This window comes from Sminthopsis crassicaudata, chromosome 4, assembly GCF_048593235.1.
Source record: "Sminthopsis crassicaudata isolate SCR6 chromosome 4, ASM4859323v1, whole genome shotgun sequence".
Taxonomy (NCBI): Eukaryota; Metazoa; Chordata; class Mammalia; order Dasyuromorphia; family Dasyuridae; genus Sminthopsis; species Sminthopsis crassicaudata.
Window position 1 is genome coordinate 121,352,344 of NC_133620.1, and position 24,988 is coordinate 121,377,331.

Here is a 24,988-nt window from a genome sequence, read left to right on the forward strand (position 1 = left end):
AACAGAGCCACTAGTTGAATACTACAGATCAGGTGTTAGAAGATGTAATTTATAAGTATATGAGAGGGTTGGAGAGGTAATAATTGATCATAATATACAACTTGAAGCATATAAAGAGAGATCCTATATACTAAAATTCTATTATAGTTGGGTTCTGTTAGCATAAAATTACTGTGTGTTCATGTGCATGCAAGTACATGTGTGTTCATGTGTGTGTGCCTGCATGCATGCATGTGCACATAGGAGCAAAAATAATTTATTAGAGCTAGGAAAGTGTGTTGTTCAAGCTTTGTTCTGTAAGAGGACTAATGATACTAACAGGATGATGTCTTGACTTGCAGAGAATTGGATTTAAATGAGGCAAGTATAAAGTCATCAGTCTCATTCTCTCCTTCAGAGACATTAGAGTCCACTAAATTTTAGTACAAAAACCATTGTATTGAATGTAGTAGGTTAAGGATTAATAAATACTTGTTGAAATTTTTAATCACTGAATTCTCATGGAAAATCGTGTAATTTATTCAAACATTTGGAAAAGCAAGAGAATGGCATCAGCATAAATAAGCTATAAATTCTGTTTGTTTGCAACAAACATATTTCAGATAGGAACTGGATTAAATAACATCTGATTGTTGCCAAATTTAAAATTGATCTACCCAATATTTTTGTTGTTTGTCTTGAACACTTACTTAAAATTTAATTGATATTTTTTGTTTTATGTTATCTTTATTTCCTAATGTGTTTCTCTGTGGAAGAACAGAGAAAGATAGGGAAAGCCACCCACAAAAAGCTGATACTTTTATAAGAAAGAAGAAAAAAACAAAAGAAGTTAATGAAAAAAAAAATCAACAAAACTAACCAATATATCAGCTGAGTTCGTAGGCATAGTCTCCTCAATAACAATCTCCCAGTTCTGCAAAGCAGAAATAAATATATTCTCATAGTTCTTCTTTGGAGAAAAGGTTGGCCAATATAATTGCAAACATTCAGTTTATACTTTGTTGTTCATTCCATTTGCACTTTTGTAGTCATTGTCATCTTGATTCTGCTTATTTTATTTTATACTAATTCATATAAATGTTTGCAGGATTTTCTATATTCATCACAGCCAGCCATCTTTTCCTATGGTACAATAATACTTTAACATATTCTGGTACTATAATTTAGTTAGCCATTCCCCATTTAATGGGAATATCCTCTGAAGTGTTTTTTTCCCCCCTTCAATTCATGTTAGCAAAATGCTGCTATAAATGTTTTAGTATATATGAGATACTTCTTTTGTATCTTTGCCTCTCTAGGGTACACACATGTATGTATATATGTACATATATGTGTGTAAACATATGCATACATATATACATATATATGTATAGTTTACAATATGATACAATACAATGTTATAATGTATAGGGTATCCTAAAAGTTTTAATGCAGTTTTAAGTGGGACACTCTGTGTGTATACATTCATATGTATATATGCATATATGTATATCTTATAAATATATAATCTTGAGTGGATATGATGAATAGACAAAATAGACTCTAATTTGTGGCCCAGATAGAAATGTCAGGTTAAGGGTTGGATTGACTTTTGGGAAATGTTACAATACCATTAGATTTTTTAAAATAATGACCTATCTTTATAAATTCTGATATTCTGCTGGTATTGCCTATGACTCATAACAAAATTTACAAAGAATTAAAGTTGAAAGCAGTACAAAAAAAATCTTCATAGTGGGCATGATTAAACACATGACTGATGTCAAATATCTGAAGAACTATAAAGTAGAAGATAGATTAGGCTCATTCCATTTTTCTCTGGAAGAATTACCTAGAATGAGTGGTAAAAGTGGGTAAAAGTTGCAGAGAGACAGATCTTGATGCAGTGTGAAAAATAACTTTCTAAAAATCTAGGTATCCCTTTAATTAGGGAAGTCTTTAAATGCTGTATAGTGCTGTGACAAAGAATTATCTCATGTTAGGGGATCAAACTGACTAATACAATCAATCTGTGAAAACTATTTTTTTATTTCAATCAAAAAATCTTTTTTTGATTGAATTAATAGGAAGATCTACAATGTTTACAAGGCAGCTGGATATGTCAAAGACTTTCTCACTAAAAAAATAAGAAAAACTGCAAATGCAGAAGGTTGAAACCTTGAAAACTAGGAAACATAAAGAGAAATTAGACTTTATCACATTGTTGCCATGGATCATAATAGCACACCATGAATTGTGAAATAACAAGGAGTAGATTTTTTATTTAGATTTTTCATATGCAAGATGTATATAAAGTCAAGGGATTTATTTTAACTATTCCTCTTGGACTTTTGCAACAGTGCTATCTCTTTCAAACTTGATATATTAAGAAGTTTATTCCAATAATACTAGGATAGCTTTCAAAGAAGGTATACATGACACAAACACATAAATTATTATTTTTAAATCATCATTCCTTATTCTCAAGAAAAATTTATAGAGTTTTTAAAACTTGTGTGTGTGTGTGTGTGTGTGTGTGTGTGTGTGTGTGGGCAATCAGGGTTAAGTGTCTTGCCCAGTGTCATATAGCCAGGAAATGTTAAATGTTTGAAGCTAGATTTGAACTCAAGTTCTCCCAACTGCAGGGCTGGTGCTTTATCCACTGTACCATCTAGTGCCCCTCTATGTATTTTTTAAAAGCCTATTTTATTCTTCAAATGTAACTCCTAGGAAATGTGCTTTTGCTGCTTCCAAAATTCATTTCTATCCTCAAAGGTCCATAATTTACTATTTATCTTTTGAGGATAATAAAATGGCTCTTCTGCATCTAATGAAGCCAATTCTGAAGAGAAGTTTTAAAAATTATTTTGATAAATTGGCAGTCCTCTAGGAATGAAAATAAGGGGACTTATTTAGAAGGACACAATTCTTTTTGAATGTGTGTGTTGAGCAAATCACTTTTCCCCTCCATATTTCCATTTTAATATCAGTAAAGCATAAGGCTTGGAGTGGATGAGAGCCATTATGGTTCTAACATTCTAAAGAAATGCATTCTAATATGTTTAAAAGAAAGTCACACTGCTTGGTCAAATTAGAAAATGTATGTGGAATGTCTTAAACCTTTTGAATATAAATTTCTGTCAGTATTACTTTGTAATCATACCCAAAGATCAAAAGAAGCATATGGTGGGCATATGTAGGCTATAATGTATTACCAATAGTAAATTGTACATAAGAAATGATAAGAAAATAAGAAGGAAAATATGCTAAGAAAAGGAGGCAGTCCAATCATATTGTTCAAATGAGAAGTTATTGATGAACAGTGTGAAATTAAAAAAAATTTTTACCTATGAAATTTTAAAAAGAGTAAAGAAAGTCATCTTGGAAATAAGAGTAGAGTAGGTGTTCTCTGGAGCACTTATGAGAGGACTTCAGTTAGAATAACACAGGATAAAATGTATTGTATTGCAGTCTGAAGCAATGAAAAGACTACATACCAATGAGATCATAGTTTCATCAAAACATTGAAATATTGAAACAGTCATATGTTTAAATGTTATTTTCCTATCTTTCTCATCAATTTGGAAGCTGATTGAGTACAGGGACTATGCTTCCAATTTCCTTCCTTTAACTTTCTATACTTGTGAAATGTTCTTTATACAGCAGATAATCAATGAAATCATTCTGAGTGATGGGACATGAGGGTCTCAATAAACCATAATCTTCAATAAGACTGACGTCAATTCCAAGTCTACATCCTAATTCCAAATGGACAATTTCTGTAGTTGGTAAAGATTCAAATTAACTGTCATTTTTTTATAAAGATAAATTACATTTCCTAGCCATCACACTGCATCACTCAAATATAGCCTAAATACACAGACTGAAATAAGAATCAAGTAATTCTTATTTACCTGTGACTTTTGCTAAAGGCACAACATATTTAGTTTTCTCTGTCAAAGTGACAAATTATGGTAGAGAAGGAATTTTATAAGCAAAAATTAAAATCATTCAAATATCAAGCCACTGAAAAGAAAGTTCAGCTATATTTTAACTGGCATATTTTAATAGAAATAGAAGTTGATCAGCTATTCCATTTATCAAAGATTTAATGGATAGAATATTTTAGAACAAATTATTGTTATTACACAAAGAACTTCAGCAGTGACCACAGTAAAAGACATGAAGCTCTTAACACTGTCTTTTCTCAGAATTTGCTGTCTTCTGAGGCCAGAACCTTTACTTAAAACTGATCTTATGCAAGAAACCTGAAAGATATGGTTGTCCAAGTACAAGAATGCATAGCATTTTGAGGTAGATGGAATGTAAAACCCTTAGATAAAAACTTTGACCAAAACTACAGGTCAAATGCAGGACAATGAGTTACCAAACTGAGAAATTACAATGGAGAAATTACATATTTTCTCATATAATTCCTCATATTGCAATATAAATGAGGTACAAACACTTTTGACTAGAATAAGATTGAAGTGATTGGGCTTTGGCTTTCACAACAAGACATCCATTTGAAAAGGAGAAAGACAAAAAATTATTTTATTTTTTCATTTCAATGACAGAATTTTTTGTCTTTTGTTTTAAAATATATATATGAATTTAAAAATAAAAATCACGTGTCTATTTTTGAATATATATATATAATATACATATTTTATTTTGTATGTATTTATATAATGAAGATAATGCATTATTTTATTAATTTAAAACCTAAATGGAACCAGAGAATAAAATGCCCAGTAGGCATCCATGGGAGCTAAAGGCTTTCCTATAAGTCTCTTGTGTTTTTTAATTGAGTTTAACTTTCATTAAATGTAAACTTCTAAGATTAGTAAATGTATGTTGAAAATGAGGACTACATTATCATGTATTTTTAATTAATTAATTTTAATTAATCAAGGATGATTGATCTAAAGCTATAAAGGACATCATCAAACATCTAATCAAAACTTTCATATTAAAATAATAACTGACAACAATGTTATAATAATTTAAAGGTTATTTATCTTGGGAAATAGGTCCCATCTTCTGGGAAGTAGGTCTGTCATTACTCCTAATTTACAGATGAGGAAAGTGAGACAAAGGTTAAGTAATTTGTATATGGTCTCACAACCAGTAAGTATCTGAAGCTGATTTTGAATTCAGTTGGTCTTCCCTCAGTTCAGTACTCTCTGCACTATGCCACCTCGATGTTAGGAGCATTTACTTTACAATTGCTCTATTGTATCATTGTATTGTTCTTTCTATTATACAAGAGAAAAGATCAAAACAAAAAATTGATTCATTTTCCTCTCTATAATCTTTTCATTTGAGGATTGAATTTGTACTCTGATCTTCAAATAATTCCTACAGAATTTTCAGGTGACCTCTTTCCTTTAAGATGCCTTTATTGAGACATTTTTGTGAAAATGTTCTAAGGAAATGCTTCTGAGTAGAAAGTTTGTATTCTATTTCTTGGCCTTCCTTAATTTTAGACCATTTATACTTCAGAGGCAGACTCCAGTCTTGATATTTTGGCCACAAGGAATAGAAGGTGATGATTAAGAAAGCAAAGAAGGGAAGTATCAGTACTATTAAAAAAATACTTTAAATGAAATTTTGCCTACACCTAAGTCTTTAGACTTTCCTGCATCCAAATCTCTCTCTACACAAATAATTATGACAATGAACCTTATTACTAAAGGTAGTTAGAAAATATATGGCAACTTCATTGGGTAATACATTAACAGTGTTCAACAGCCATCAAGACTAGCAAGTCTATCCTTTATTTAACCTAACTTCTCCTCTACCCATTTCTCCTTTTTTTCTTCTCCAAAGAATTGGAAATCTATCATTTATCAGTCTCCATTTAATGGCCTTTCTTGGTATTTGAATATAGCCAATCAGTGATCCCTCAGTTCTATTATTCAGAACAAAGGGGGGTTGGAGTGCAATTCTGTTTCAATCTGTCAACAACATGTTGCTAGGTGAATGTCTTATCTTTTCTTTGTTTCAGTTGTTCCATGTGTGAAGGATACATATTCCATCTGTAGAAGTGCCATGATGATTGATTAGTTAGCAATGACATAGTAGAGTACTGCATGATTTTATTTGGTAGCAAGTATGAAAATATGCAGGACCCAAGAATAAAAAGGGGGTATTGGCAAAGCTTCCTCCATCTTTAGCAAACCAGTGATACATCCTCCTAACTCTTAGAGTTTGTTGCCCCTACTAAGAAGGGAAGATAGTCTATCAGAATGCAAAAGTATTCATTAGATAACAACAGTTCCTATAATACTCTATATACCCTTTATTTGAAAGTTCCTAGATACGACTCCTATACTGTTGTATTTTAATACATGGATTTGACTACTTCTGGGTTTTTCTCACTAAAACACAAGGTTTTTTTGGTTTTTTTGTTTTCTATAAAGCTTGCAAGAAATTTAATTTACATTAAGGTGGTAAAAAATAAAATGGTGATTACAATAGCATAATTAAAGCCTGCCAAAGGGTTCAATCATATTACACTGTGCACAATTCATGCTTCTCCAAAAATTCCCAGATTAACTTTTCATAAATATTGATTTTAAGGAATCTCTGATTAGAATAGCATACCACAATAGTGAATCAGATTCTGTGATGATTGACTTTGAAAAGAGAGAGCACAAGTAGATTGGAAAGGGAGAATGAGAGGGAAAGCAAAACTTTAAATCTAGCTTTCCAACAATTTACTTCAAGACATTCTGCAAGCTAATTAGCATCTGAAATACAGTCAGTTAATCCTTCTCTGTCAAAGAAAGATGGATGGGGGAAGGAGGAACGATGGATTTTTCTGAAACTTTGCCCTTGAAATGACAAGCCCAGAGAGAGTTAAGAAAAACAAATGACAAGCCCAGAGAGAGTTAAGGAAAACTTAAGCATGTTGGCATATCCCTGCAGGGAAAACATACTAGAATTTGCTATGGTCGCCTGTTGTTCATTATAAACAAGCTTGTGAAAGCCTCACTACCATCAGCTGGTCAAGTAGGAGAGTTGATGTAGCTTGAAATACAGTCTGAACCCTAGGATATTAGGTATACATCAGTGTGCACAATTAAATTCTTATAGAATTAAGTTATCTTGAAAAAGTAACTCAATTTTTGCTATCAGCTGTTCCCTTCTCATTAGTTCTGCTTCCACTCTAGAAGTATCAACTCTAGTGTTCTGGCCAATATCCAACTTAGATAAATGGATTTCACTTGTCTCAATCCCCCTTGGAGTTTCAAGTGGAGAAGTGATTTTTCACTTTCACTCCCAAACATTTCGGAATGTACAATTGAGTAGACATTGCCCACAGACCACTAATTCGGAAAGTTCAGCTATCTGGGCTGTGAGTGAGTGAGATAGCAACGAAACAGGAACAAATTCTGGAAAATATCTTTCAAGAATTAGACCACAACAGTACTTTCTGATGTAGAATGAATATTTAATTATAGTCTATTCTCTCCTTTCCTAAGCTTATTTATCTGAAATGTGACTTTTATCACTTTTAGCATTGCACTAAGGACAACAGAATTGTAAACTTTCCAGGAGGGCAGGTCTATTCATTTTTTTATATCACCAAAGCAGCTTTAAGTGCTCAAAAACTAATTGTCAAGTGAATAAACAACTAAATGATGAAATAATATGACAACATGCACAAGTCATAGTACAATCTTTTCAATATACTGAATGTTTGTTGATTGTCCTTCGGGAGTTTATACTCTTCTTTCTTGGGAAATATAAAATACATAGTTTTAAAAATTGGATCAAATAATTCTTTATAACTACAAACAAAATTTGTATGCAGAGTATTAAGTGCTATCTTTTCTCATTTATAATGAAAACAGAATAAGAAAAGTAATATTAAGAATATAGCTTACCCAATAAATAAGCAAGAAAGTGTCCTAGCACTGAGGATGCCAAAAGAAAAGGGAAAAAAGTGAGGTATAAAGAACTTTCTAGTCACTAAGAGCTAAAATAGATTACTGCAGAAGACTGAGAAATTTCTTTCCCTGGAAGTCTTAAACCACAGAGAGTTTCTCATCTTCTGGTGCAGCTTAGGTGTGGTTTAGAAAACTAGCAACCCTAAATGACCTTCCAAATTTCCCTCCACTTCTATAATGCTAGGCTTTTATGCCTATTTGATCTATTAAAAAAAAAAAAAAAAAAAAAAACAATTCTATAAAGTGAATTAAAAGATTCTTGCATTAATTGTATTTTAGTCATGGTAATAGTAAAGTCTCATTTGCTGTGGGGAAAATCAGTCTGAATTAATAATACTGAAAGTCTAAGTTAGAGATAGTTTTACTTCCATTTTGTTATTTTGAAAGTACACCCAATAGTTAGGAGCAGACTTTAAAATGAAACACAGTAGAAGTTTATATAACTAAAATAAAGAAGTTTTAAGAGCCTTCCATTTTTGTCTTTAAGTAGATATTTTTTCATGTGTTAAATAAAATTCTAAAATGTGCACATATTTCCAAATGAAGCCAAATGAAGTCAAATTGTATATAGTACTCAAGAGCCATCACCTTTAGAAGGCTTTTTACATGTACCCTTGATCTCAGTGTCATTCTTTCTAAAGTTACTTAACATCTATATTACATATATTCTGTATCTTCTTGTATATATGTGTATATACATATACATATTGTCTTTTCTATTAGAATGTAAACTTCTTAAAATCAGGAACTGTTATTGTTGTTTCCTATTTTTGTATTCCCAATATCTAGTACAATGCCTGGCCTATAATAAGTATTTAACAAATATATTTATGTTGAGTGATTGAATGATTGAGAGTTAGGTTTCATAGCAGATAGAGCACAGGGCCTGAAATTAGGAAGACTAAAATTCAAATTCTGACTCAGATACTAGTTTCTTCTATAAAAGGAGGATAATAAGCATCTAACTCCTAGGGTTGTGGTGAGGACTAAATGAGATAATAAAGATAATAAAGTATATAGCATAGTGCCTGGCACATGATAAGTACTGCATAAATGTTGGCTCTATTAATCTTGTGCTCATGAATTTGACATTTTTTTTTCAATCCAATATGATAAAAAGAAATGATGAGCAGGATGCTCTCAGAAAAACCCGGAAAAAACTTCCATGAGCTCATGCAAAGTGGAATGTATTACGTCAATATTAAACAATTAATGAAAATTTGGGAGTCCAATTATTCAATTATTTCCAGATCCATCTTGTTGTACTATAATAATATTTTCCAATAAACATATTTCTATGTTAAAATTTTAAATAACTTTAAACTATTGAAAAAATATATATAGCCTTTTTCCTTTGGTGACCTGCAAATTTCCCAATAGTTCACCATTTTTTACCCATTACCTATTAACAAGAGTTAATACTTCTGTGAACAATTAGCTAACCTTAATATATATATATATATATAGTGTGCATATGTGAGTGCCATATATATGGCACACACATATGCACACACATAAACATTTTCCCTCTGCTTTAGTCATATTGGTCCCCTGAATATTCCTTCACTATGTTCATTTCCCTTTATCTGTATAATGTTGTATCATGAAATAGTTGATACTGGATTGTAAATAATTCCAACTTAAAGGGTGGAAGACACTTTGTCAGTTATTATTGAATTACTTCAGTTGTGTCTGACCATTTTTGAGTTTTCTTGGCAAAGATCATAGAGTAGTTTGTCATTTTCATCTCCAGCTCATTTTAGAGATGAGGAACTAAGAAAAAAAGGGTTAAGTGACTTGCCCAGGATCACACAACTAGTAAATGTTTGAGGCTTGATCTGAACTCAGGTCTTCCTCCTGAATTCCAGGCTGAGCACTCTATTCATTGCACTATCTAGGTGTCCATCTTGTCAGCAGTCCCTTCTATTCAAATCAAAGCAATGAGCCCAAGAAAAAGATTGGTCAGACTTTGTCAAAGCAGTGGGTGGATGAAGTATATATTGTAACCACTGCAAATCTATGCAAGTATCAGAATTATCACTATGCTCCCATTAATCTCAACTCTATGGCAGTTTAGATGATTCATAAGCATTATAATTGTCATTTAAGGGAGATGTTGTTGATAACATTTCTCTTTTAATTTATCAATAAAGAAAATCAGTTTTCTCACATCTTCCTCTATCTCCCCAAAAAAATCCCTCAAGGAAAATAACATTTAAAAAGTATACTTCAGTGTGTATTCAGACACAATCAGATCTTCCTCTGGGTATAGGTAGCGCATTTTTTCATGATGAATCCTTCAGAATGGTCTTGGATCATTATATTGCAGAGAATAGCCAAGTTATCCATAATTGATAATCTTACAATATTGCTGTTACATTTTACTTAGTACATTCCACTTTGCATGAGCTCATGGATGTCTTTTTTTTTTTCCTGACACAATTGGGGTTAAGTGATTTGCCCAGGGACACACAGCAAAGAAGTGTTAAGTGTCTGAGGCCAGATTTAAGCTCAGGTCCTCCTGACTTTAGGTTGGTGTTCTATCCACTGCGCCACCAACTGTCCCACATGGAAGCCTTTCCAGGTTTTTTTCTGAGAGCATCCTGCTCATCATTTCTTATACCACTGTATAGTATAGTATTTCATTACTCACATATCACAGTTTGTTCAGCCCTTCCCAAATGATGGGCTTCCTCTTAATTTCAGATTTCTAATCCTTCAATAAAAAAGGAAAGAAATAGACTAGTTGTTCAGTGGAATAAGTTAGGTTCAAAGGAAAAAACAGCCAATAACTTCAATAATCTAGTGTTTGACAAATCCAAAGACCCCAGCTTTTGGGATAAGAACTCACTGTTTGGAAAATAGTCTACCTCTCAGACCTGTGGAGGAGGAAGGAATTTATGACCAGAGGAGAACTATAGATCATTATTGATCACAAAATAGAAGATTTTGATTACATCAAATTAAAACTGTACAAACAATACTAATGCAAACAAGATTAGAAGGGAAGTAACAAATTGGGAAAATATTTTTAAAGTTAAAGGTTCTGACAAAGATCTAATTTCCAAAATATAAAGAGAACTGACCCTAATTTATAAGAAATCAAACCATTCTCCAATTGATAAATGGTCAAAGGATATGAACAGACAATTCTCAGATGATGAAATTGAAACTATATCCACTCACATGAAAGAGTCTTCCAAATCACTACTGATCAGAGAAATGCAAATTAAGACAACTCTGAGATACCACTACACATCTGTCAGATTGGCTAAGATGACAGAACAAATAATGATGGATGTTGGAGGGGATGTGGGAAAACTGGGACACTGATACATTGTTGGTGGAGTTGTGAAAGAATCCAGCCATTATGGAGAGCAATTTGGAACTATGCCCAAAAAGTTATCAAACTGTGCATACCCTTTGACCCAGCATTGCTGCTATTGGGCTTATATCCCAAAGAAATACTAAAGAGCGGAAAGGGACCTGTATGTGCCAAAATGTTTGTGGCAGCTCTTTTTGTTGTAGCTAGAAACTGGAAGTTGAATGGATGTCCATCAATTGGAGAATGGTTGGGTAAATTATGGTATATGAAGGTTATGGGATATTATTGCTCTGTAAGAAACGACCAGCAGGAGGAATACAGAGAGGCTTGGAGAGACTTAAATCAACTGATGCTGAGTGAAATGAATAGAACCAGAAGATCGCTGTATACTTCAATGCTGTATGAAGAGGTATTCTGATGGAAGTGGATATCTTCAACATAAAGAAGATCCAACTCACTTCCAGTTGATCAATGATGGACAGAAATAACTATACCCAGAGAAGGAACACTGGGAAGTGAATGTAAATTGTTAGCACTACTGTCTATCTACCCAGGTTACTTATACCTTCGGAATCGAATACTTAATGTGCAACAAGAAAATGGTATTTACCCACATATATTGTATCTAGGTTTTATTGTAACACATGTAAAATGTATGGGATTGCCTGTCATCGGGGGGAGGGAGTGGAGGGAGGGGGGGATAATTTGGAAAAATGAATACAAGGGATAATATTATAAAAAAATTACTCATGCATATATACTGTGGAAAAAAATTCTAAAAAAAAAAAAAAAAAAAGAACTCACTGTTTGACAAAAATTGCTGGGAAAATTGGAAATTAGTATGGCAGAAACATTAGTATGGCATTGACCCACACTTAACACCATACACCAAGATCGGGTCAAAATGAGTTCATGATCTAGGCATAAAGAATGATACTATAAATTAATTAGAAGAGCATAGGATAGTTTACCTCTCAGACCTCTGGAAAAGGAAGGAATTTATGACCAAAGAAGAACTAGAGGTCATTATTGATCACAAAATAGAAAAATTTGATTAAATCAAGTTACAAAAGGTTTTGTGCAAACAAAACTAATGCAGAAAAGATCAGAAGGGAAGTAATAAACTGGGAAAACATTTTCACAGTCAAAGGTTCTGATAAAGGCCTCATTTCCAAAATATATAGAGAATTGACTCTAATTTATAAGAAATCAAGCCATTCTCCAATTGATAGATTGGCAAAGGATATGAACAGACAATTCTCAGATGAAGAAATTGAAATTATTTCTAGCCATATGAAAAGATGCTCCAAGTCATTATTAATCAGAGAAATGCAAATTAACCCAACTCTGAGATTGACTAGAATGATAGGGAAATATAATACATAATGTTGGAGGGGATGTGGGAAAACTGGGACACTGATACATTGTTGGTGGAATTGTGAATATATCCAGCCATTCTGGAGAGCAATTTGGAACTATGCTTAAAGAGTTATGAAACTGTGCATACCCTTTGTTCTAGCAGTGTTACTACTGGACTTATATCCCAGAGAGATTTTAAAGAAGGTAAAGGGACCTGTATGTGCAAGAATGTTTGTGGCAGCCCTCTTTGTAGTGTCTAGAAACTGGAAATTGAGTGGATGTCCATCAGTTGGAGAACGGCTGAATAAATTATGGCATATGAATATTATGGAATATTATTGTTCTGTAAGAAATGACCAAGAGGATGATTTCTGAAAGGCTTGGAGAGACTTACATGAACTGATGCTGAGTGAAATGAGCAGGACCAGGAGATCATTATATACTTCAACAACTATATTATATAATGATTGCTAGGATTACCAGGAGAGAACTCAGGTTGTCTGGACAGTGACAAGATGAGAATTCAGGTTGCCTGGACAATTACAAGGTGAGAATTCAGGTTGACTTGACAGTTCTCTGGCTCAGACCTTTGGTTCAGGCCTTTAAAGGGAGTTTATACCTTAGGAATTCTAAGAGGAACAAGTTCATTGGTTGAAGTATTGTTTCCCAGAAGCCCTTGCATTATCCCACGCCCATTCTCTGGGAGGATAAAAGAAGGGCAGCATTGGGTCTGAGAGAATCGACTCTTTGCGATAGAGTTTTGACGCCAGGCAGGCTGAAAGGAGACCAGTCTGATTTGAGAAAGGACAAGAGCTGGAGGAGATTCAGAGCTCCCAAGAAACCTGCGCACAGAGGAAAAGATTTTACAGATCTACTCCCAGAGAAGTATTATAATTGAGCAGACGACCGGACCCTCACAATTCAAGAACATTACAAATGATCATTTCTGATGGATGAGGCCCTCTCCAACAATGAGATGAACCAAAGCAGTTCCAACAGAGCAGTAATGAACTGAACCAGCTACAGCCAGTGATTCTGGGAGTTGACTATTAAACACTACATAGAATTCCCAATCCCTATATTTTTGTCTGGCTACATTTTTGATTTCCTTCGCAGGCTAATTGTACACTATTTCAAAATTTGATTCTTTTTGTACAGCAAAACAACTGTTTGGACATGTATACATATATTGTATTTAAGTTATACTTTAACATATTTAACATGTGTTGGTCAACCTGCCATCTAGGAGAAGGGGTAGGGGGAAGGAGGGGAAAAGTTGAAACAAAAGGTTTTGTAATTGTCAATGCTGGAAAATTACCTATGCATAAAATTTTTGTAAAAATTAAATTAATTAATTATTAATTTTTTAAAAAGGAAAGAAATCAGCATTCTCAAATATTTAGTGAAAAGAAACACAAGAAATCCATTCATGTACCTCTTAACTACTAGACATAAAGAACATTTAAAACAAATTTTTAAAAAATTCTTAAATATTTCCACAAAGATTCTCTAACATCCCTTGGTAGCACAGTGTTTCCTTAGATCTAACTCAAGTCTCTTTGGGAGATTCATAAGAGGTTGCCAATCTAGAGCTAAAATAGATCTTGGAAATCTTTTAAATTTAATTATTTTGTTTCACATGTAAGAAAACTAAAATTTGGAAAAATGTAAGTCCTGGGACTCCAAAGTCAGCATTATTTCCACCATAAGATATCAAGAACAATTTCTAACACATTCCCTACAAAAATATTTGATAAAACTGTATAAAGTTATTCACTTGCCCTTTAATTTTAACTTACTGAAAAATGTTAACTCCTATGACCTTTCCCCATTGGTCCAATTTTCTAACTCATTAGCAATTCCTATCAATCTCCTCTGGAATTTCTCCAATTTTTCCATATCCCCTAATAAGTTGACTGAAAGGGGAAAAAAGCTGTTGAACCAAATACACTAATAAAAATCTGACAATATTTTGTTAAATATAACAGAATTATCACTTTTTATTTCTTGCACATTATTGCTACAACACAGTAGCCTGCTCCCCCCCTTTTTTTGCAATAGTATAGTAAGATGAACTCCATATCTAACTGTTGTTTCATTATGAATCCTAGGACTTTTTCCATTACCTTGACTGTAACTTCCCATAAATTAGCTATATCACTGTTATTGGGATATCAAGGAGGTTTTACAAATTATATGGAGTTGGTTTTATGGCCTTTATTCTTCCTAACATGTAAGAGTCCTACTTCTACTTTTTTCTTCCCTTTTCTCTTAGGTCATCTAGGTTGTAAAATCTCTGTGATAAAAATTTAGTCTACTACTCATTTAATTGTTATACTTAAGGATACTTTCATATATACTCATTAAAGCTGGTTTTGAGATGCCACATCTTTCATTTGTCAAAGTAGAATTCTAGACTTTAGAGTTTCAAGACACCTGAGACTTCATTTATTCTAACCTCATTTTGGTGAAGAGGAAACAGCAAGATAAAGAGACTTGCTTAAGATCAAGTAAATGATAGCAAAACTGAGAGCAGGCCTCAAAGATCAAGGCCTCTTCATCCCTTAGTCCAATATCTTTGTTTTCACATCATACTATTTTCTAAAAAGGGTCTGTGATTTTGATTCTTGTTTTTTCTTCTAAAATGTTAGTAATGTCATGCATCTGCCTATTTAATGAATATGTTCTAAGTTCATCACTCAGATTTTTTTTTTTTGTTAAAATACTAAATCACATGAAATCCAGAGCTAAACTTTGGGGCACACTACTACTACACTACTACTTGTTCTTCAAATTGTCCACTTCTGACAGAGGCTTAGTAATTAATCATTACTCTAGAGGTACTTCACTTTTCCAGTTGTACTTCTACTCAAAGAAAAAATGTTATCTTTAAAACACTTACAATAACATAAACTCATATCATGATTTTATATTTTTTGGGTTAATTTTTTAAAGCTTGCTTCTTCCCTTAGTAAGTCGCATATATACATATATATGTAACTATTTATAATTATACACACACATATACAGTGCTTAAATTCAAGAACATTTATTAGTGAAAGCAATGAAGTAATAAACGCTCCCCATTGCCAGCACCATTTAGAAAGAATTGTGCCATCCACATTAATAGTACCTTTGAGGGTTACACATCCCAAACTGAAACAGAACAGTCTGTTCTCTTACCCAGACTAAACTTTTGCAGACTAATAATATATCTGTGAACTCAGTATTTGCTCTGAGGGTAGGACTAGGCAGGAGTTGGAAACATTAATTGATGAAATATTGCCATCTCAGATTATTCTCATATTATGACTTTGAAAAGAACCTCTAAGACTACAGAGTAAACTCTTAAACTGGCTATTAATTTCATTTTAGAGTAAAAGTAAATAGTGAATTTTTTTCTTAGGTGACACAGAATTCTTTGCATAAATCAATCTGGTATTTTATTCAGGATCCAATTGTCTCATGGGAAATCATCTTAAACTATGCCTGGGGCAACTAAAGTATCCATTTGTGCTGCTAGAAAAGAGACTAATTAATATTGAAAGTAGGTAGAAGACTACTGATGTATTATATTAAAATTTTAAAGAGGAACTTTTAGCATTTCACTTTTGTTCACTTTTTTAAACCTGAAATTGCCTACTAGTATTCTAAGAAACTAGAATTTATTTATTACAGGATTATTTCATCAAATTTCAAGTTTTTGTTGTTGTTTCTAAGGAAGCCATTGAGTCCTGACTGCTTATTAGATTTTAAAGTTAAATTGTTCAAATATAATTTTCCTTCTGAGAGGGATGAAAAGCTGAATATATTCAGGGTCTAAACTTTAAAAAAAAAAAAAAAAGAGGATGAGGAAGATCTAGCACTACTAATTGAGCCATGCAGATGTTATAATGATTATGGGTGGAAGAGAAATGTTACTGGAAGGGATTATTGCAATGTAAGAGGGCTTACAAGGATACCTGAAAGCATGTTACTCCTTCAGGGACTCTATTGGAAGTCTGAGAATTACATGTGAATACTTCTTTTATCACCTCCAATCTTTCACTGAGTAGCAATCAAGCCTGGTTCAAATTAATTCATCTCTCTGAGGATTATCCAAAATCTGATATCTTTAAAAAGAGTAAGGGTTCTAATTGTATAATAACATGATATATTTTATTATATTTATTATTATTACACCAATCATATACATCATATAGTATAACATAGCATATTAATATTATTGTATAATATATATTATATATGTATATTTATATACATATAGATATATAAAGATCAGTAACTAATAATAGCTAAAAAAGAAACCTCCTCTTTCCTTTCAGTAATTTCAGAGTAAGATGAGTTAAAAGGCCAAAAAAAAAGTTGATTTGAATATCTATTTCTCTAGTGATATCACTTAGTGCTGCCTACTTTGGATTGTACTACAGAGTTTGAGATGGGGGAGGCAAGGGGGAATCAACATCCTCCAGTTATATTTGTCACTATGAATCATCTGGTAAGCCAAAAAAATTCAAACCAGAACAAATTAATCTAATTTTAACTTCATTATTAAATAGTCAGATAAATGTCTGGATCTTGCATATTAACACTATGTTAAGAATTGTCTGGTGGTTGTTTTGTGGAGGGTTTTTCTAAATTATCCCAAGGAGAACTAAGATTGGCTAATTGAGCTCAACTCTTGACAGTTCCAAAAGTCAAATACAGCTCTGTGAACCTCTGCTATTGTTCCTTTATCTGACTAGCCTATTCTTATGAGTTAAAAAGAAGCAGAGAAGAATAGAGATATGATGCTGGTGGCATCACTGTCTCAAGTCACATTGTTAGTCTATAAGCCTTTTAATGTGAGGCAAGAATGTTAATTTTTTTTATAGCTTTTTATTTACAAGATATATGCATAGGTAATTTTTTTAGCATTGACAATTGCAAAACCTTTTGTTCCAACTTTTCCCCTCCTCCCCCCCTCTTCCCCCAGATGGCAGGTTGACTAATACATGTTAAATAAGAATGTTAATTTTTAATACAAATAATGAACTTGATTCTCCTTTTAAGTTCTTAATCTGGGGTCCATGACTTAAAAAAAATATTTTGAGAATTACAATTCAACATAATTAGTTTCCTTTGCAATGCCATATATTTTATTCCATATTTAAAAACATTATTCTGAAGGGAGATTCATGAATATCCTTGGATTGCTAAAGGAGTCCTCCAGTCATCAAAATGGATAAAAACTTCTGTTTTAATGGGAGAAAAATAAGGCTTCCTTCCTATGTTAGAAATTCAATCATCCCTTAATTAGTACAAAGCCTTGTGTGTTAACCCTTCAAGTTATTATCTAGTTGGAGTCAATTGATATTCAAAATAGTGATGTAAATAATTATCTGCTTTAACCAGAAAGCAAGAGAAAAAAACATGGTTTGACATGCTTAATTTATAACAAGAGAAGTGTGCAATATATTTGACAAACACTGATTTGTAAGCAAGGAAAAGTTATCTTTTTATGATTTCTTCATGTAAAGATGAAAGGAAAAAGTAAATTTGAGGAGATAGGACTTCAATATATTTCAGTAAATCAAGAGTTAATTGCTATCTGCTGTTATATCTATACATTTCAATGTTGTGAGTTCTCTTGGGAACAGATGATAGTGTCCATAGGAAAGTTAAAGTGTAGAAGAACAGGCTTCGAGAAACAGAGTAAATGATCTGTTCTTCAATATGAAACCCATTAGACAGGATCTTTCTTCCCATATGTAAAATGTTGGCCTCCAAAGATCAGATCATCATTTACTGTCAATTTGGTGTAAGATGGAAAAAAATTGTTGACTCCTCTACATATGATGTGAATAAATATTTGGCAGCCAAAAAAGAAAAAGTGAGCTGTGGGCGATTTCTTTCTGAACATATTGCCAGATTAACTTGGAAAACAGAGTATCCTCCCTAGTCTGAAGAAAAGCAATAGAAAATGGAAATTTGGCCCTTTAAGAAGAAAACTCATTAGCCTAATATGATCGGAAGTAGACACTTAACCAACTTCTAGCTGTGTTACTTTGGAATCATTCTCCTCACTGAGAAGAAGTTCATGAGACAATTATTTTAAGATGCATTTTTTTTTCCTAATAAGGATAATTATCTCCAAATAATCAAAGTGACTAAGTGCTTATGACCAGGACAATTCACAAACATCTACAATTACAGACATAAGCTGACCTTTCCACAGTTAGCATAGTATGATTTCTTGCTGCCTCAGAACTCTGGCTTTCATTAAAGGTATGAGTGAGGTAACAGCATCTTTGTTAGGATAGTTTAACAGTAATATATATATATTTTTTCTTATTACGGGCAGAATGTGGCTTAATTCTTCTAGTTCTTGCGAGACTTTTCTGACTGTCTCTATGACTTGAAAAACTTGTAGAAGAGCTATTTCTGAAGAGCACATCTAAAATCCAGGAAACACAATATTAACAACATCTGATGTTTTAATACTGGTTGCTAATTGTTACTGATTACAACTTAAACGACCATTTCTGTTTTTGACACAATTATAGGCATGACATCTGAAATAGTGGGTTTCCATATATATATATATATATATATATATATATATAAAATAATTAGCAGGGAATTTTTTTTTCCTATGAGGCATATTTTGTCAATGGATTAGCTTAAACTGTTTAATACAGATTACTTAGTGTATGAAACAACTATTGATTTTCTTTGAAAACATTTTATATACTTTATGTATAAAAATGAATTTAATTTCTAAATTAAATATATTCATGCATTAATATTTTATAAACATATATATGTTTTATTTAATTATTTCAAAAGGAAAAGGTGTTGGGACCATTTAAGAAAGAATTAAGTCTGAAAGAAGCCAGGCTTTAAACCATAAGAAACTAGCATAGGTAAATACAAGTCACTCAGTCCATTTGTCAATAAGCATTTATTAAGCACTAACTACTGTGCTAAATGTTAGGAATAAAAAGAAAGGCAAAAACTCAGTCCCTAACTTCATGGAGCTCACAGTTTCATGAGGGAGACAATTCCCCAACCATCATATAACCACTCATACTTAACTATGACTTCAAAGAAAAGAGGTGAAAAGATAAGTCCCTAAGGAACTTATTAAACCCTAATGGAACCATCATAAAGGATTTAATAATTCCCTGTGGGCATAGAATGTTTTTGACATTTCTTTGTATGTCCAGCTCATAGTATTATGCATTTAACATATTAGGTATTTAATAAATGCTTATTGATTTCATAAATATTTACTAAATACCCACTATCTATAAGGAAATGCATGAAGCATGAAGTTTTTTTTGTGTGTTATTCATTCCAGGGATATACTTGCATGGATGTAGTGCTCTTTTATTATCTATTTTACAGCTCTAGACCTTCCCTTATGAAAAAAAATTAAATTAATGGAATAAAAAGTTAAAATCCTTTTTTCCTGAAAAGAAATATAGAAACATCCCTAGAATTGGAGCTATTTGAACTGATTTTGATACCTATCTCTCCTACTTACTATCTGAATGTCCAGATCCTTATGGATAGTATATTAACTTAGAAAGACACATTTTTACATTATCTGTATTCTATTGTATTTTATTTTTTCCCAATTACATTTAATCTGGCTCAATTTGTACCTGGAAGAGTTATACAAATATCCAACATTTCTTTTCTAGGGAACACTAATACTAAAAATTGCAGAGAAAGTGGAGACCTGCTTTGGTAGAAATCCTTTACTCATTGAAGGGTTCCCCTTAAAAATGAAATTGCAGGTCTAGTCTCTATCTTGTTTCTCTAAAGTAAGTAAGTAGAAATGAGTTAGTGAGAAACCACCTGATCACATTTCTTTGAATTTTGGTATAAATGATTTATCATTTTCTACATAATACACTGCTAAAACAGAAATTAAAATGTGCTAGTATAGTAATTTTATTTGTATATAAAAGCATCTGACTTTTTTTTTTTTTTGCCTTTTTTGCCTTTTACATCTCCAGTGATTTAGCCTAGTTTCTGGCATATTCTAAGTGCTTAGGAAATGCTAATTATGTTACTAAAATCTGAGTATTATCATTCCCATATATAAGAATTCTATTTAAAATGATGATTTAAAGTGCCTACAAGTTCAGCCTCTAATGTTAACTTATTGATAACTAGTCACATTATTTGCATAATGCCTAGGGGGAAATGAATGACTTTATATATCTTAGCTTCAAAAACCAAAATCTATAAAGTTATGAAAAATATCAATGTCCATGCCTGAAAATTCAATTTTTAGAAAGAGAATGTCCTATTTTTGTTCCCTCAGTTTTCCAGACAGTTCAAAAGCAAGACAGAGCTTAAGAAAAATATGAAAAATATCTAGGGGCAGCTAGGTGGTGCAATGGAAAGAGAACTACCCCTGAAAGCAGGAAGACCTGAGTTCAAATTTGAACTCAGACATTTAACAAACCCTAGCTGTGTGACCCTGGGCAAGTCACTTGACCCCAATTGCCTCAGGAAAAAAAAAAGAATGAGAATATCTGCATTTTCCTTGAAAAAGATGTTATCTTCTGTTTAAAACAAAAGAATAGAACATCAGTCTCAAGTAGGAATAGAAGAGAGCAATGGAGTCATCCTTTTTCTTTAATAATACCAATGTAAAAACCAAAGTCTTCATATTCCATCTCAAAGAATTTCATGATACATCACCCTTACCAAAGGATAAAATGGGGTAATTTTATTGTTTCATGAATATATAATATTCTGACTTTTCAAGGGTTATTAAAATAGTGTAGTAGAGATAATGTATCAGTATAGTTGTTGTGTTGATCTTATAGTTACAGTTAACCATATCCAGCTGCAGGTAATGTAAGAGAGTGCCAAGTTACTGATTCAGCCTATATGCAAGTCATTTTTAGAGAAAGTTAAAAATAAGGATAATTATCTTAATGTAAGTTAACATATCTCTTCTACCTACATATATAGTACTACACAGGAGAATCATATCTCTCATCTACATCCTAAGGCTAACAGTGAAATGGAAATATAGAAATGCAGGGAAGCAATGAAAATCACCAGAAGTCCTTTCAGATGAATTTTCATCTCATTTAAGGCTACTACTTATGCTTAGTATCAAATGAGAAAGTATTCACTTTCTCAAAGTGAACATCCCTCTTAGTTTGGGACTTGGGGTTCCCAGGCTGCTGAATACAAAAGAAATGGATTATTAGGCAGTAAAATAATTCATAACATTCCCCATTTCTTCATAATGTAACAAGTCATGTCATATAAGTAAATATCTCAATATATTAAGTCTGCATCATATTTCTTGCAATTGAAAGATAAATGTCAGATCCTAGTGATAACCATTGCATTGTTCCTATGTGATTTCCTTTTTATTCGATACTAATATTTGAAGGACTGATTAATCCTTTGAAACCAGGTCTCTCTTCAAATCATTTCTTTGAGAGCAAAAGCCATCTAAATTCTATAAGTATTATATAATTATATATTATATTATTATTATATATTATAAATAATATATTATATAATCATATAAGATTTATATATGTTATAGAACTTTAATTAGCAAAGATCATTTTTTTCTTTTCACTGGCAAAAATATTACATATGGAATGGGAAATTTCTCTCAAAATTTTAACAAGGATCACATTTCTGGATCAATAATCACTTAAGCCAATAAAAATTATATACTGCAACAACAAGCCTTATTTCTTCAGAAAGCCTCCTCCCCATCTGAGCATATCTGTATTTTTAGGAAACATCTGTTTTGTTCAAAAGTGCAAAATTAAGTTCTCTCTTAATTGCAATATATCCATGTGACAAAATGCAAATCACCCCCTGCCTTTAAGTTTATGAGGAAATCAAACTAATTTATCTAATTCATATACCTAAAACATAAATTCCCTTTCTTACTTAAACAAATTCTTGAAAATTCAAATAAGCATAAAGTATTGAAAAACTAAGGGCTGTCTGAAGGGAAAGAATGCAAATGGAAAAGGCTGAATTTAATGATGTTAAATTACTTCACATAATAGAGAGATCACATGAAATCAACATTTTATAGATATAACATTTTAGATTAGGAAGGAAAGGGATGAGAAGGGGATCAAATAAAGAAAATAAATTTAGAGACAAAAAGGGAGATGAAGATGTGAGAATCAGGAAAGGAATAAAGATGACAGAGGAAGAGAATGGAGCACCACTAGGAGGAGATTAGAAAGAGAAGGAAGGAAAGAAAGAGAAAGAGAGCAAAGACAAAAAGCAAGAAAAGTGAGGAAAGAAAAGAGGCACTCATTTTATGACTAGGAAAATTCTCTCTTAATTGTATATCTTTTTTTTTTTTAAAAAAAATACTCTAATCCTTAAATTAAAAAGCTTCATAAATTAAAAGAAAAAAAAACTTCTCTAAAAACTATAGAATTGTTAGAATTCTTACCAGGTGCTAAGTCAGTGGAATTGATAGAGACAATGGTTGTTTAGCAGGGTGCTTAACAGTTCTCTAGATGTACTTAGTATTTATTAGAGTTCACACCTATAAAAGAGCATATATAAGCTAGGAGCCTCAACCAGGATACACTTTAGAGATTCAGAGCCAGGATTCAGTAGAAGAGATTCACAAGCCAGGCAGAATGAAGGAAGACAGAGAAGTGGTGGCAGGCTGTCCTGCCTGAAACCTAAGGCCTCCAGAAAACTAGCTGAGCCCCAAGTGAAGAAGATAAGATTTGGAAAGAGACAGTAAAGGATTTGGACTTTAACTCCTGGCTGAATTTGAGGTGATTATTGAACTGCTCCCAATTCCCAGTTTTAAGGCTGCTTCCAGAAGCCCCCCAGGAAACCTGCTTTCAGAAAAAATTACATCTTTAAAGAAGAACATTACATAGAATAAAGGCAAATTCCTGAAAAAAAAAATTCTCACAAGACAAATAGAATAGTTTAGGCCTAAGCCTTTTTTTTTTTTTTTTCCCCTTATGGCATTTTAAAATTCATTCATCCACATATATTTATAAAAGACTATGTGGAAAGCTATGTGCTATGTGCTTGTAGTTAAAAGATAAAAATGACTATTTCTGAACAAAAATAGGTTACATTATATCTGAGGAGAGGGACAGGAGAAGATCAGTATAAATCAGAATATAAGTATATCTGATGACGTCAAAAGAAATCTAGATAAAGTATTCTAGGAAATTGTAAAAAGGAATGCTTTTTAAAAAGCATTTTTTTGCAGTCTCTGACTTCATAGCTATACAATGTTGGAATTATTTTTGAAAGACTAATTTGCCTAGTTGTAGAGAATCTTATTTATTTAGAGGCAAGATATTCCATTTGAAAAAATATTGTATTTGGAGTCAGGTTTTTGATTAAAATCCTGACAAAAATATTTGTATGACATTGAACCAGTCTTTTAAAGTCTCTCCAAAATGAAAAGTTAAAGTCAATGACCTCTGTCACCCTTTTCAATAGTAAATCTGGAATCCTAATCTAACTCACCATTTGATTTCAGTGATCTGCTTCTAGAAGGATTATAATTCTTTTGTCATTGCCAATCACTCTTCTTAATCCTGTCTTCTTTCTAAATTCTCTTCATTTCGGTTTTATTGCTCCATTTTGATCTTCTTTGTTGAATCTTCATCTAGTTTGCACCCTCTAATTGCAGGTGTTCCCTGAGGTTCTGTCCTTTTTTTATTTCTTATTTCTCTAGACAGTTCTCTAGACAGTTTGGCAATCTCATTAACTTCTGTGAATTTAATGATTATATCTACAGGGAAGATTCTCAGATTTACTGTGTCCAGCCCTTATCACTCCTAATTCCTAAATCTCAAATCTTCAACTGCCTATTACACATTTTGACCTTCTTATCTAATAGATCTTAAACTCAGTAGGCCTAAAACTGAATTCATCATTCCCCCCCCAAACTCTGCCCTCTTCCAAGCTTCCTCCTTATAGTTACATCTTCCTCCCAAACTTCCAGGTTTACAACCTACATGTCATCTGTGACTTTTCATTCTCTCTCACATCCATATTAACAACTCCTCTTAATTCCACCTTTTCATTATCTCTTGAAAATTCTGCCTCTAATAGACTTTGTTTGTTGAATGACTCAATTAAATAGTTTTCCCCAGAATGCTTTTGCTCCATGAACACAAAGCTTCTCTCCAACCCTTCCATAAATTGTACCAATGTTGGTTCCAAAATAATTTTCCACTTCTTTTGTACCAAAAGTGTAGATGTCACAGCAATCATTTTTGGTGTATCATAGAGTACAATATTTGCTTTTACAAAAAGACAGAATTCATAAAGTGTCTTTTCAAGTATATATATGTAAAAATTATGAATTTATATTCACTGTTTATAT

At 32.4% G+C, this 24,988-nt stretch overlaps 1 protein-coding gene across 4 annotated transcripts in view; it reads right to left on the reverse strand.

Annotated features, from left to right (window-relative positions):
* Nucleotides 1-24,988, reverse strand: part of SMOC2 (SPARC related modular calcium binding 2) — a 254,794-nt gene that overhangs the window by 49,330 nt on the left and 180,476 nt on the right. The gene's annotated exons all lie outside the window — the stretch shown is intronic.